Here is a 15,939-nt window from a genome sequence, read left to right on the forward strand (position 1 = left end):
ATCCATGATAGTTTTACTGAATATTCGTTTGCATGCCGCTGGGCTGTAAACGAAAATGTAAACATCTGTTATACTGCACTCGAAGTTCGATGTTTTTGCGTGCGCTCACCTCAAACTTCAGCGGATAACTGTGCACAAAAGGGCGGTGCTTTGTTTCGTAGTGGCGCTTCGCAATGTTGCGACGGTTTCGGAGCATATGATGCACACTGGTTTTGAATCGGCTGCAGCCAGAACGAAACTAAATTTCTCCGTCCATTCATTTAAAACAAGACGCATCGACCTTGCTAACTTTTTAGCAAGGCATACTGTCAGCAGCACTCTCTTCCGGTCTGCTGCGCAATTGGCAGTGGATCGTAAACAAAAGATTTGATTGGCTCAAATCAGTGACGCCTTTTCCATATTTACTAGAATTGCAGCGCCAACGTTTGCGAATGCGCCCTGAAAAAAAAATTCAGCATAGATTGGCCATGGGTCCGGTCCGAACCGCGGGATGGTTCGGATGGATGGATGGATGTATTTTTCGGTGAGGGTTTTTATCCAATCAGAATTCCGCTAGCTTGTGTTGCCAGGCAGTTTTCTCAATACCAGTAGCACGCAGTATTCTTTCCGAGGCCTTCAAATACAATTGTGCAGGCATCTATTCTGTCAAAGTCAATGAGCTTTCACATTTGATAGACAGTAGCGATAGCCAATCTGATCACGAGTTGGTTACAGTGAGCCTTCTCGCTGGCCTTACGCTGAAGGTGATGAATGCATCTTGTGATTGGATACTCATGCGTCAGGGGGCACCGCTATCCGGAATTAACACACCCGGAAGTCGTAACCGGCGACCGTTTGAAAATGGAAAATATATTCTTGCTTTTTTAAACCACAATGCCAGAGGGAGGGAAAAGTGTGGATTTAATTGCAGATACACTTGCGAGGCCATTTTTAAGATGGACGGATTCTTGCGGGTTGTTTGCAACTCTCATACAATGCACTCACCAAGTATAGTATCTAGTTTTGTGTTGTCAAGCTATGGCTTTGATTCCACATCCTTGTGGGCACATGACTCCTTCCCCGTCAAACTTGAGTTTGAGAGAGTTTATCTCCCATACACAAGGACAGCAAGATCCCCAATGAATAAAGCTGAACTTGCTGTCCGCAGAGACCTCAGCTTTCGCCCTCGTACAAAGACATTATGGCCTGGAACAAGAAAGAAATTTCAAAGTTACTCACCAAGTAAGACACAATTTCAAATAGTATTTTACAATGAAATCAAATCCAGAGAGAAACACCTATCTTATGGGTAAAATTCAAGGATTTTGAGTGATATTACAGTGCAAACCTTGTTCCTTTCATTTTGGGGTACTTCTTTACCGTGTCATAAGGGCTAGGCAACACTGGAGTGAAGGGTGCATTCACTGGTGGGTCTTTGGATGTGGATGCTGTTGAGGCAGATGCAGGACTTTGAATAATTGTCCAGAATTTTCCCACAACTTCTTGTGGTTGTGTCATGAATGCTAGAAGTTCTGCAAAGACAAAAATGTTTTAAGACCATTTCATTTGTCAATTAATGTTACGAAGAGATGATAGAGAAGTAGAGCTGATAATGGATAAGACTGAATCAGCCATAAATAGAGGAGGAAGGTGTTTGTCTTTCCACACTTTTCTGCAGATGCTGGCTCTCCTTGAAAGCCATAGAGTTTATTTGAATTTATTATTCAGATTGTCAAAGCTTCTGTATTGAAATATTTGTATTACAGTCGGATGGCACGGTGGCCCAACAGGTCAGCATGATGGCCTCACAGTGAGACACAGCAGCGGTCGTGGGTTCGATCAGGGCTCTGGCCTTCCTGTGTGGAGTTTGCATGTTCTCCAGCGTGAGTTTTCTCCGGGTACTCCGGTTTTCTCCCACATTCTAAAAACATGCATGGCAGGCCGATTGGACACTCTAAATTGCCCCTAGGTATGAGTGTGAGTGTCGATGTGTGCCCTGCGATTGGCTGGCAACCAGTTCAGGGTGTACCCCGCCTACTGCCCGAAGATAGCTGGGATAGGCTCCAGCACGCCCCGCAAACTTACTGAGGAGAAGCGCTACAGATGATGGATGGATGACTGGCATTTTCACATGACTGTATCCTCACGTAGAAGCAGAGGTGAGTCAGGCTAATACCCTTGTTGACAACTAATAAAGAGGGCTAATACATGTCCTTGTCGTGAGCTGAAGCAGTTTCGATGAGAGAAGAGGGACATCCTGTGCTGGTCACCATTCTATCGTTTCTTGCGATGCGGTCTATCCTTCATTTCTATAGCGTGCCACTTGTCATTAAGTTTGTTTATGCGCTGGAACCGATCATGTTTAACTTTCGGCGAGAGAAGCAGGGTACTCTCTCGTAATGGTCACCAGTCAATCATGTCTGAACCTTCCGTTCTTTTGTTACCTTAAGGGACGCTTGATTGGCGTTAACATTGGCACTTATATAATAGGGTCAATCAATACTAAAATGAACCCCCTCCCAAGCTTGTTATTTGTTTTGTAGTCTCAGCTGTCTTCATCACAGCAGGAAGGAAAGCGAGGTAATGCTTTGTCAGTTCTGTTGCCTAAAACGACAACCGATCGCCACTATAATGCAAATGTACATTACTAATCTTGTCCACTTCAACTTGTGAAGGTAGAAAAGTGTTCATCACAATAGTTTGCATTTATTGACATCAAAGGTGAGCTCACACCTCCACAAAATCAAAAATACCGTGTCGATCGATTCTCCACTTATGCAGGCTGAAGGGGACTAGAGCAAGAATGTGCGCACGAACCCCGACTGGTTATATTTTGGAAATTTCGCTACGCTAAAGTCGTGTCAACTTTCAGGAGGCAGACGGCGGGCAGCAGGCGGACATGGATCTTTTCACCATTTTTGGATGTTGTAAGCAATGAAAGTGCAATGATTTCCAATGGAGAGTTTGTCATCGGTCCCTTTCTTGACTCTCCCAGGACATTGAGAGAGTGAAGGGGGGTGTGGCCATATTCCTCATTATAAATAGGCGTTTTTCAAGGGGTCACTAATTTCTTAATTTCTCTAAAATGAATAGATAAAAAAGTAATTGATAACTCATTTCAGTTTCCTGATTAAAAAAATGATAAGAACTGAGCTTGTTTGTGAAAAATGGCCCATCTTTTACAGTTTGCCGAGATTGGCAGGTAACTGAAGACTTTGCCAACTTTTGGTAAGAGAAGCAGGGTACACCTTAGACTGGTTGCTCATCAATTGTGTATAAAGCAGTGCTTCTCAATTATTTTCAGTTCCACCCCTCCTAGCAGGAAGAAAACAATTTGCGTATCATCCATCCATCATTTTCTAAAGAGGAAAATCTTTAGGGTCTCAGCAACTGGAGCCCAGCTGACCTTTGGCGAGAGAAGCGGAGAACGCGTTGGACTGCATTGTTGCCAGTCAATTGTCTGCAAGCTACACTGATGTGACACCAGACCATACAATGCATGAATTGTCTCGAGCATTTTTTCTTTTCCTTTCTTTTCATCAGTGTAGCATCTAATTGGAGCCAATTTGGGTTACCTTTTGATGATCGATTCCACGGCACATACAGACAATCCCACATTCACAAAAATAATGACTAAAACAATTATTCTGAGTCTTGAGTTAGTCTTCCATGCACGTTATTGGAAGTGAGGAATTGAACCCAGAACCTCTTGACTGTGAGGCAGATGTGCTCGCCATTTGAGTCCGTGTTGCCTCGCACACAGTAAAGACGCTTCAACGTATGCACGTGACTCCTGACCAACTGGTAGTTGCGCATAACCTCAGTAGGTGGCAGTATACACAAGCACACACACGCACACTGTCTCATTGCATTTGCCAATGTGCCTTTTTTAGAGCAACGCACGAAGGTTGTTTTCATTTTTATTCCACCCCCCACCCCAAGTCCTCTAAAGGCTTAATGGCAATAACTCATTTTAAATGCGATACATAAACTGACTTATTAAGACACACTAATGGGCTAAAGGCGACATATAATCAAAAAGTGACTTTTTAATTGCTTGTGTACAAATTGTTTAAGTCTCTGGAGTGCCCGCCCACCAATCAAGTGTTAAATACGATTCATTAAAATAAATAAATACATACATGAATTAATTAAATGCAATCTTCTCTCTTTAAATCCATCTGTGAGCAAGCCGTTCAGAATTTTGCCCGATTGTGACATCACATGGCAGCTTGGCTTGACGCTTTTAAATGACACACCATAACGTCAAAGACAAAAATCAAGCAAGGTTGCAGAGTTAGCAGTGATTCACATCAGGTAATCAGATTAGCTATTAGTGCTGTTAGAATTATGTTGCTAATTCAGAAGTGGAATTCTGGCAATTGGTTATGAAGTGCTGTCTCCACCAGGGAAAATACAGTTGTTGACATGGTTGGTGGGTGGTGGGACATCTGTATTTGTCACAATTGTGGACAAGGTAAGTTTGGGGGGCTGTGCGGCATTTGTTGATGTGTCCACTGCATGTTCCACATACATAAATTGTCAGCTGTAATTTAAGCAGTTTTGCGCTGAAGTGCAGCCTCAACCAGTGAAAATACAATGGTTTTAATACTTTTAAAATGTAGCTCCATCCAAGCTCTGCGCCTTATTGTCATATCAACAAAAGTCATTCTCCAGTCGGCACACCCTGAAGGAGAGGGGTTGGGGAATTGGAGCAGCTGAACGGGACAAGACTGACCCCTCAAAACAGGCTAATTTTGTTGACTTGCTGGCGTGAAAAAGTCTCAGAGGTTTCCGACGGGGAAAGGCGTGAATAATTGAAAAAGGCTTCAGTGTATTTTTAAACAGCTTTTTACATTCATAATGCAGACACTTGAATCCCAGTGACACTGACACGCTGCTGCTCATCATCATCATCATCATCATCATCATCATCATAGCCATCTGGTCGTTAAAATACTTTTACGTCGCTGCACTGACACAGACGACATGCACGAGCTATCTACATGATCATATTCAAGGACTAGCAACAAACAAGCGCTCAAAGCTATCAGCCAAAAATTGAAAATGAGTCAGATGATTGCAGGTTCCACAGGAAGCTATGTGGTCGTCCATGTTGTCATTTTGAAACCATCAAAAATAAAAAATGAACCCTTATAATACCTTGTGGTCATCCTCACAGTCAGCTGAATATGTCCAAAATCAAAATCTGGTTCGTATTTTGAAAACCTTGTGACTGCTCATTTCAATTTGTAACTATGATGAGCCAACAAACATGCTCTACATCTTGTGCACAAAACCAAACCAACGACATACCTCCCAAAGCGTGGCACATGTACTTTATGTATGTGCGCGTGTGTTTACGTGTGTGTGCGTGTGCGTGTGCATGTGGGTGTATGTATGTGAGCTGCCATGTTACAAAGAGACCCCCTGCAATAAGTCGCTGGAAAAGGCTTTTGGCGCACACCCCATCATGTCGGCATCATTACCATATGTTAAGAAGAAATTTGCCACTCCTTCAAGTCTCATTGCAGCATGAATGTTATGCCGTACAGTGCAGTGAACCCCTCCTCTATTATATATATATATATATATATATATATGTATATTTATTATTTTTTTTTTTTGGATAAATGGATAGATAGATAGATAGCGAGAGAGTCCTAACAGTTCTACACTTTAAAAAAGCATGTGATAATGCCAACACGAAGCGATGTGCAGCTCATCAGAAGTTAGATAAGAAACGGTCCCCGCCCACATTTCGCATTCATGCCTTGCATTAAAAAATCAAATGAATGAAAATGAGCTTTTGAGGATTCCTCGTGCACCAGCTAATCAACTCGGCACAAAGGACAATGGGAAAATAATCAGGCGTTATTAATTAAATGGCAAAGTCAAACCAAGTAATTTTCGTAGTTGATCATCGTGCATTTTGTCATATTGTGGAAAAAAACAAATGCAGTTGAAGTGGTTGAGAGCACTAGAGATGGACATATAGAGAGAGCGACATTGTGAGCGAGTGAAAAAGAGAGTGAGCATAGCCCTCTGCCAATACTCAAAAGTTTGTCAAACCAATCACTGAATTGATCGTCAAAAATTTTAACCACCCATTGTCTTGAAGCAAAAGGAACATAACGGAGGGGAGTGCTTGACTAAAAAACTAACTGACCTGTTTACTGACCACATGTCTTAATGGATGTGACAAGTCAAAATTCACCCCCAAATCTTTATCTTCAACTCAAAAGCTGTGACGATCTCAAATCCAGTGTGATACAACATCACCATCGAATGGTGCCTGTTTGTCATTACAGTTAGGTACAATCTTACATTTCGCATGGCCAAGACCCTCTTCCACGCCTACCTGTCGATAAACCTGTCGGATATAATCATCAGTGGCAGTAAAAGGGTGGGTTGCAGTCAATGAATATTAACGTCCACGGCAGTGATTGACTTCACATGATGGCTGTTTACTCTCTTTTTTTAAGTCTTTCTTTTGACTCATGCCATTAAAAACTCTTCCGTGTTTGCCCTTGGGCTTGTGTTTCGCATTAAACAAGAGGAACATCGATAACGACGACTTTGAAAGCAGATTCATGGTCGTTTCAGACGACCATCCGTCCTGAGTTATCCTGGACAAATCAATGGAAGGCCACCGGCATCGCTGGTGAATATTCCCGCCACGTCTGGTGCTGCGGCGGCCTGTCGGGACCTTGCCCAGAGGACACCCACGGGGGCCACCGAGCGACCAATAGCACCTCGACCCACGAGGGTCACCAGTAATTACGATGTGAAGCGGATTTTTCATTAGGTGGCGAGGGGACACTGACGTGACCGACGGGACCGCAGATGGCCATCCAGCACTTTCCCGCACTTTGCACCTACCAGCTTCCTGCGTTTAAAATATTTACTTATGTCTTAATGGTCACAATGAATGAAAGCAATTAGAGGCTAGATGGTTTTCAGCAGAAAACTTACTTGAGTTGTGGAAGGGTTGTAACAGTCAGGCCCCTTTTAAAGAAATCTCTTCTATGGGGTTGGGTGGAAAATTTTGTGATTCTTTTTGAATCTGTAAATCTTTGCAAAATATATTTTAAAACAGAATCATAAAAATATTTGTTTCATTAGTAATTCACTTGAGGGGGAAAAAAATGAAGAACATTTTTTAAAATTGTAAATATTTTTGCAATTGCATTAATCTACAAAATATATGAGTATATGTTGGAACTCCCAAAAAGTAATTGTAACGAGATCTGCAAGGAGCGATAAAGGGATACTCGCACATTTGAATATTTTTAAAATCAGAATTAAAGCACTTTTGATAAAAGTGACTCTATAAAATCAGAAAGGACATAAAAATGTCTGACTTCCTTTTGAGTTTTAAATAGGGCTTCAGAGATTTTTTAAAGGTATTGGGCTGTTACAACAGCCTCAAACTTTTGTGAGATCATGGTGACACGAACAACCAGAGATGCTTCGCTAAAAATTTGCAGGGGGCATTTTTGAGCCATTTTTTTTAATTGCACAATAACCTAATAAAATGTTGGTGCTGCTCCCAGGCCTGATGTTTGCGCAAATTTTCACGAGTTTTCGTTAAAATCTATACTTTCAAAAGTAGTGTTGTCTTCTTGGCAAACGGAGGGTAGCCATGGGAACATGTTTTGTGAAAAATCACAAACTTCATGTTGCGGCATCATGAAGGCCAAAACACTCTTCCAACCAAATACGAGATATCTCTGGCGAACGAAAAACATAAAAAAATACATATCCTGTAGCCATGAGGTGACCCACGACCAGTACTGTAGAAATAAGTTTGTAGACGTATTTCAGACATGGACTTTTTTCAAATGTGATAAATCTTCAGTAAAAAATGTAATGTGGCTGCTTTGTTCAATATTTCTAGGGGGCAGTAGAACATTTACTTTTCTCCTGCAACAAAGTCGTGGTTCACTCAGACTCCAAGATTGTGTGAATATAATGTCTGTATATAGTGTGAAATACATCTTAATAAAACATTTCCATGGTTTCCCTCCAACTTGTAACCACAGCCTGATTCACAAAACAAGGAATTTTGACGTGACATCTTTGGTGGACACGCCGGACACCGAAGGATGATTCTTGCAAAAGTACCAGTAAATGTACTTTATTTTTTTTTTTTTATTATTTAGCAACTCAGAACATAAAAACACAACAACCAGGGGTGGCAAACGTGGAGGCAACGAAATATACAACAAAAATATATTATAAAGCCTGACATCATCAGACATCACCGCAGGTCCCCTTTTTAGGACTCCTTAGCTGACCAAAAAGGTGCTTGATGTAAAATACACAAATCAAGCAGTCAACTGATGCCTGCATAAAACGAAGCAACAATGAGGAATAATTAAAATACAGGTTACACGATATTGGATTAAGTTTAAATGTGTTCTTGTTAATGTTGTGTTATAAGAGAAGTTACAGATATTTCGTTTACAACAAATGCTGCCATTGGCACTTTTTGAAATTTGTGTTGACACACTATTGCAAAACTGGCTACCCTGCCACTTGAAGACAATTCTATCCATTCATCCATTATCTTAGCCGCTAGGGTCATGGGTGTGCTGGAGCCTATCCCAGTGGTCTTTGGGCAGAAAGCGCGACATTAATAAAGATGTATTGCATTATAATATATATATATATATTGATTTCTTAGGAATATGTGAGGAAACTGGAGTACACAGAGAAAACCCCCGCAGGCACGGGGAGAACATGGAAACTCCACACAGGAAGGCCGGAGCCGGAATCCAACAATGTACCTCTGTACTGCGAGGCTGAAGTGCTAACCAGTCCGCTGCCGTACCTCCCTCAATATAATTCAAAATGTGAAATATAAATCCTTGCTTTTCCTTAAGTTCTGCATTAAAAAAAAAGTACCAGTGTTATACATGGACTATAGAATGTGAGCCAGTGTAGTGTTGCATCGGAATTCCAGAATCTGGATCGAATTGTAGGCCACTGAATTTGATTGAATCATGGGCCTCAGAATCGAATCGGGAGATATTGATAGATTCCAGTGGCAGGCCGTGCATGTCACACCGAGGCCTTCAAGTGAAGTCCGACTTGAATGAAGATCTCTCATAATACCATTGTTTATGACACCACGGCTGGACAAATAATATAGAGACAGACACTTACGCTCAACTGAGTGTTGGACGACCTCGGCACACGAGAGCTCGCTTCTCTTGAAAGGTCGTCTAATACTCAGTACTGTGTGTGTTCCTGTATATTATATGTCCAGACGTGGTGTCAGAAATTATTTATTGAAGTAGGACCAAATATATTTTAACTCAGTTAACTCAGTTTGATTTACTTAAAAAATAATTTGCATACTTTGCAAATATTGTGGCATATTAGCTGTCTTTAGCACGTCTCAGAACAAAACATTGTGTTTAAGTTACCACTGGGCCTTGCAAATCAACACTGCTGGAGTGTGGCGCTTGTGGGCAGTTTTGAGAAATGTTTCGAAAATAAATGTCTGCAAAGATGTCTCCATTTAGATCGTATTCAATAATCCAAGAAAGCTATTAGAACAGTCAGTTGAATTGAATATACTTCATATTTGGTGATTTTGCATCGATTCCAAGATATTATTCAAGTAAATATCTGTGATAAGCTTTGCAAAAAATAGTAGTTGAAAAATGTGATTAATCACAATTAATCATGAAATTTTAATTTTTTGTGATTAATTGGTTAAAAAAAAAGTAATCACTTGACACAAAAAAAATTAAAAAATAAATATATATATATATATATACATATATATATATATATATATATGGCCCAACTGGTTAGCACGATGGCCTCACAGTGCCCCCACATTCCAAAAACATGCATGGCAGATTGATTGGACACTCTAAATTGCCTCTAGGTGTGAGTGTGAGTGCGGAAGGTTGTTCGTCTCTGTGTCCCCTGCGATTGGCTGGCAACCAGTTCAGGGTGTCCCCCGCCTACTGCCCAAAGATAGCTGGGATAGGCTCCAGCACCCCCGCGACCCTAGTGAGGAGAAGCGGTACAGAAGATGGATGGATATATAAATATATTACTCCGTTTAGTACGTTATAATGAAAAAAAAAAATATTTGCCACTAGGTATATGTATCACAGAATAATCCCATAATTATAAATACATGTGGAAAAATATTGGAAGCAGCAATTATTTATAATAAAGGATAATATGAAATATTTCATATGAATTGACAAAGATTAAGAAACAAAAATACTGTTCCTAATAAAAAAATAAGAATGAGAACAAATCTGATTGGTGGCAGACTAGAAAATCCATCCATCCATTATCTGTACCGCTTGTCCTCACTAGGGTCGTGGGGGTTGCTGGAGCCTATCTCAGCTGTCTTCGGGTTGTAGACGGGGTACACCTTGAATTGGTTGCCAGCAAATCGCAGGGCACACAGAGACGAACCACCATCCGCGCTCACACTCATACCTAGGGGCAATTTAGAGTGTCCAACCAACATGCCACGCATGTTTTTGGAATGTGGGAGGAAACCGAGGAATTGAGAGTAAACCCACGTAGGCACGGGGAGAACATGCAAACTCCACACAGGAAGGCCGGAGCCGGGATCGAACCCACGACCTCTGCACTGTGATCGTGCTAATCAGTCGTCCACTGTGCCGCCGCCAGACTACAAAATAAATGTGAAAAAAATAAGTCAACAAAAGAAATGAAAAAAAAACCTCACTAAAGACAACTTTGTTTGATGTTGGCAAGCTGTGTTTTAAGTCATGTGACTCAAAATGTCCTGGCCTCAGTCATCCTCTCTGATTGGCATCCAATTAGACGGCCGAAAAGGAGATGAGAGACTGAGTTAAGAGGGAGCGGTCCCCACGACGCTGGGCGGATAATGAAAGAGGACGTGGATGGAGGAGGACACGCAGAGGACGGCAAGGTGTGGAGTCACTTCACGGGAAATACCAAAGGCAACGCGCTTTTAACCTGCTACTAGTAATACACTTTTGATAAAGCCTGCTTAATTTTGTAAAATATTAAATTGCGTACCCTCGCCTCTTCAATATTGCGATTTTGATTTGATAAGCAATTAGTATTTATTCAAGGCCTGCCATGTATATGTTTAACAAACATGAGTAATAAATAAATCTGTAGTATAATAAACAATATCCGATTCATTATACAAAAATATTTTGGTCTTGTAGGTCAGCCTCAGACTAAAATAAAGCCAAATGAAACATACCTGTACACCTCCACACACACCCACATATATATATATATATGTGTGTGTGTGTGTACATATATAAGTGTGTATATTTGTGTTACATGTGAAAAGGTTGAAGGAATGCAATTGATAACATCAAATAAAAAGTCAGCCTTTCCCCCAAAGTTAACTGGGATCGGCTCCAGTACTTGATGAGTGGAGTTGAAGATGACATGACAAATAAAGATAATTATGTAGACTGTTTGGTTAAAGTCCACAAATAATTCGAAGTTTTTAATAATTAGAAATAAATAAACAAATTATTATTGAATTAAATAAGTAATAGTTAACACAATTAACAAAGTAAAAACTGAAAAGAAATTAAAAAAATAAATAAATAAAGTGGAAAAAAAGAATAGAAAAACAGTCGCCTCAGTTTCTTTAAAAATCCACAAATTATCATTAAAATAGATAAACAATAAAATGGATAAAAATGAAACAATGTTGATATTTACTTTTAAAGACATCTACATAGGGGTCTGTTGGGAAATGATTAGAGAAACGAATCCTCCACAATTGATGACTGTCGGTTTTTGGCCAGCAGAATCTCATACTTAGCTAGCTTCTACGCAAAAGGGAAACATTTTCAAAATTTCAGCATGTTCGCTGCAAGAAAGAGGCAAGCAAGTCTCATCCTGGTGGTGGGTTTGATCGAAACAGATGGGCGACATGATTGGCGGCGTGGTGTTAATTAATGTCATGAGCATTGGCGTCAGTTAACGGCCGCAGTGCACCACCGCCTCTCCTCAAGGTTGACTCGCACCGTATTTTTCGCCCGTGTTACTTGTTTACCCGCCAGATTTCTACCGCGCCATAACTCTTCATTTATTAGCATATACACAGCGCCTATAAAAGTGCATCTGCGGAGTGATGAGAATGATGGCATTTGCTCGCATTTCCACTTCCTGTTGCACTGCACTTCCAGAAATCTAAAATGTGCTTAATATTGTTGACCTAACGGATGCCTCACCCATCTGTGGTTGAACAAATACACACTGCTGGCCGCTGTTTGTTTGTTAGAGCACAATAGCCGTGACATTACAGTGAATTCATGAAGAATACTGTAGCACAGAGGTATTCAATTAAAAGTCACAGAGGTCCACGACTAAAATTTCTTCCAATTAAAAGGTCCGAACCAAAGTCCAACTTCCCTTAATGTCTAGCCTATGTTTACATTTTTAGTTTAAATATTTAGTCATTTTCAACAGAGCGCACTTATATACGAAATATTTAGCAATGTTTACATTAAACACCTTTGCCAGTCAAACAAATATAAGGCGTGTATTTCACATTCAAGGAAATGTGGCTCCAGGAATTTAAGGGTGCCACTTCCAGAAAAAACAGTAAAATATCTCCTGCAGAAATATATCAAGTGCTAAGCATTGAATTAACATCTTTTACCTTTTTTTTTTAATCAAAGAGTTATCATCTTAAAAAAAACAGAAAGCCTAATTATCCAAGTAAAACAGGTCGACATGTTCAGTACAAAATCAAGAAAAATGGCTGTCCTCATGAAAAACTAATTCGAATGAGCTTTGACACCACCTTTTCTTTTGAATATTATTTTTAACATCTCTTAATGAGAAAAATGAGTTTGTGACTGCCCTGCCAGTGACTTAAATCTGGGTTGGAACGGAGTCAGGGCCATTGGGATTTGGTAGATTATTTCACACATCTGGGCTTTGTGTTTTCCTTTAAATAATGTTTGTGCAACCACATTTAAGCACTCCTTCACAACTTCCCCATCACTTGAACGTTTTTTATGTTTCCCCAAAATCCATGATACTTTTACTGAATATTCGTTTGCATGCCGCTGGGATGTAAACGAAAATGTAAAAATCTCTTATACTGCACTCGAAGTTCGATGTTTTTGCCTGTGCTCACCTCAAACTTCAGCGGATAACTTTGCAAAAAAAGGGCGGTGCTTTGTTTCGTAGTGACGCTTCGCAATGTTGCGACGGTTTCGGAGCATATGATGCACACTGGTTTTGAATCGGCTGCAGCCAGAACGAAACTGAATTTCTCCGTCCATTCATTTAAAACAAGACGCATCGACCTTGCTAACTTTTTAGCAAGGCATACTGTCAGCAGCACTATCTTCCGGTCTGCTGCGCAATTGGCAGTGGATCGTAAACAAAAGATTTGATTGGCTCAAATCAGTGACACCTTTTCCGTATTAACTAGAATTGCAGCGCCAACGTTTGCGAATGCGCCCTGAAAAAAATTCATCGTAGAGCATAGGTCCGGTCCGAACCACCGCGGTCCGCCATTTGGTGATGCCTGCTGTAGCGTGAAGTGAAAATGAAGGGAATGTGAACAGTTAAGCAGTTTTATATATATATATATATATATATATACAATCTTTTTCTCCTTTTATTTATTTATATATTTATTTATTTTTTGGGGCACCACGATGGGTGACTGATTCCGGCCCCAGTCTTCGTGTGTGGAGTTTGCATGTTCTCCCCGTGTCTGTGTGGGTTTTCACGGGGTACTCCGGTTTCCACAGAGAGGGACTCGCCTCTCTTTTTCCGGATCGTCCCACATCCTCCGCCCGTAACCAGGGTGGCCTTCCATCTTTACACTTTCATTCTTATTCATAAAAATAATCGCCCTCCGTTGCCGTCCACCTTTCAAAGTGCATTCATCCTTGCCTTTAACTGTCCGCCCTCGCGTAAAATAAAAATAAATAAATAAAAAAAGCATCCATTCATGACTAGAGAGGCTAACAATTTTCTCATAATTCACTATAAAACACCCAATGAACAGCCACAATAGATAAAAAAGAGAACTATAATCCCACATTAAATTATCTTGTTGATACATACATAGATATAAGCACAGTAAATCTTTGGTTCGTAGAGCTTGATGGACGGGGCTTCTGTGGTCTTAGCAGAAACTTTTGCATATTTATTAAGAAGTAATATTAGCTATTCATTCTCCAGCCTTATAAATAACCAACCAGGAAAGTTTAAGTGTGTGCAGCATTTCGGATTGTCTGAGCCACAAGCTTGTTTATCAAAATAAAAATAGATCAATTAAGATAATCTGTGTCCAGAAGTTTCTTCATTAATCTGCTCCGTTATCCTGACAACATCCAGAATTGGCGAGACGATTTCAACCTCAAACAACTGGTGAGCTAACTAACTGGGTGACTGACTAACTGACATACTAGGTGGCTTACTGACTAACCCCAGCCAGCCCCATGGCAATGTTTCAAAAAATATAATTCATATGATAATAATAATCCATTCAATGAATTTATGCCTCAGTGGGTTCTACGCACCGTGTTGTCTTCTGAATGAAAAATGATGGTGTAGAATCTGTCTGCCAGCGCTTCAATCGAATCCACAAAAATGGCTTGACACCACCTGTGCCACAACTTAGACCTGCTTTTACCTGGTCTATGGTCTAGTTTACAAACTGTCAGTTGCGCCGGGGGTCATGTAAACGAAAATCCCTGCGGTCCACTGGAAAACCCAGCATGGTGTAGCACGTTCTGCCAAATTCCCCAAAACGGTAACTTAGTCGAAAATCAAGATGTGCAAGTTTCTACAGTCTGTTACCGACTGATTAACTGGATGACCGACAATTTAACTTTTTTTCGTGGCTGACTTAAGAAATGACGTGATTGACTGACTTTCTGACAAACTTACTGGCTGACTAACTAAACATATAAATGACAGACTTACTAATGACCCTCCTAACTGATTAAAGACTCTTGAGCCACCAGCCTTCAGGCTAACTGACTAAGGAACTTCCTGACGGACCAACTAACTAACCAATTAACGATCACCTAGGCCATTGCAGGAATAGCAAGAACAAATAGCTGGGTTTCATGAACTTCAGTGTGTTATTGAGACTTTATGTAAGAATTTTCTCAGTCGCCAAAAAGTGTTGAGAATTTACCGCTTTTAAAACACACTTACATGTTTTCTTCTTTTCCTTTTTCATGGGCGTCTGAGCTGCAAAGTGATCATCAGCACTTTGGAGGAAAGTAAGTCTGACATTTTGTGAAGTAAGCCTCTCGATGGAGCACTCATAAAGCTGACTGCCATGGGATTTAAGACGACTCAAACTAATGCTCTGCATTCCCCGCATATCCTTACATAACACTCCCGAGTAAAAAAAAAAAAAAGTCCCTTTGTTTCGTCGTCCTTGTGCTCACCTGACATTGAGCGTTTTTATGTCGGAGATGACACCTCCTGTCGAATGGTACGTTTGTCGCTCCGTCAAGTTGATTTCCCTCGAGGAGGGGAGCGAGCTGTGGAGGTGGAAATCCACTCTGTGACATAAAGCAAAACACGGGTGACAAATTCAAGTCGGGGATGGGCTAATGAATGCGGATGTGTTGGGCTCGGGAATGAGCAACGCCTGAAAAGGCAAGACGAATAATCAACCTTGGGATAGTAGATCTACAAACAGGAGGTGTTTGTCACTGAGGGCGGCAAATGAAGGGATATATTTTTTCTGTGTCATCGACACCAATGAACCACATCAGAAACTACAAGTCACAACTTTGAATGGACATGAGAGATGTTGGAGCGGTTCACAACAGACTGCATCGGCTCCTCCTCCAGTTACTCGCACGACTGTATTTGTTTATCTTACACAGTATACTGTACAGAAAATCATCTCCTATCATATAACATTGTAATTACAAGAGTGCAAGAATTTAGCTCCTTATACCTTTGACA

General features: G+C 40.7%; 1 long non-coding RNA gene across 1 annotated transcript; it reads right to left on the bottom strand.

Moving 5' to 3' along the window:
- Nucleotides 1-983: 983 nt before the first annotated feature.
- LOC148331873 (uncharacterized) lies at nt 984-15,563 on the bottom strand. The gene is made up of 3 exons (XR_015844592.1): nt 15,411-15,563; nt 1,328-1,511; nt 984-1,185 (listed from the first exon to the last, which is right to left on the bottom strand). It is a non-coding gene; the product is annotated as an uncharacterized LOC148331873 (long non-coding RNA).
- Between the last annotated feature and the right edge of the window lie 376 nt (nt 15,564-15,939).

Source organism: Idiotropiscis lumnitzeri, chromosome 8, assembly GCF_059441095.1.
Source record: "Idiotropiscis lumnitzeri isolate Australia: NSW breed Sydney's pygmy pipehorse chromosome 8, RoL_Ilum_1.0, whole genome shotgun sequence".
Taxonomy (NCBI): domain Eukaryota; kingdom Metazoa; phylum Chordata; class Actinopteri; order Syngnathiformes; family Syngnathidae; genus Idiotropiscis; species Idiotropiscis lumnitzeri.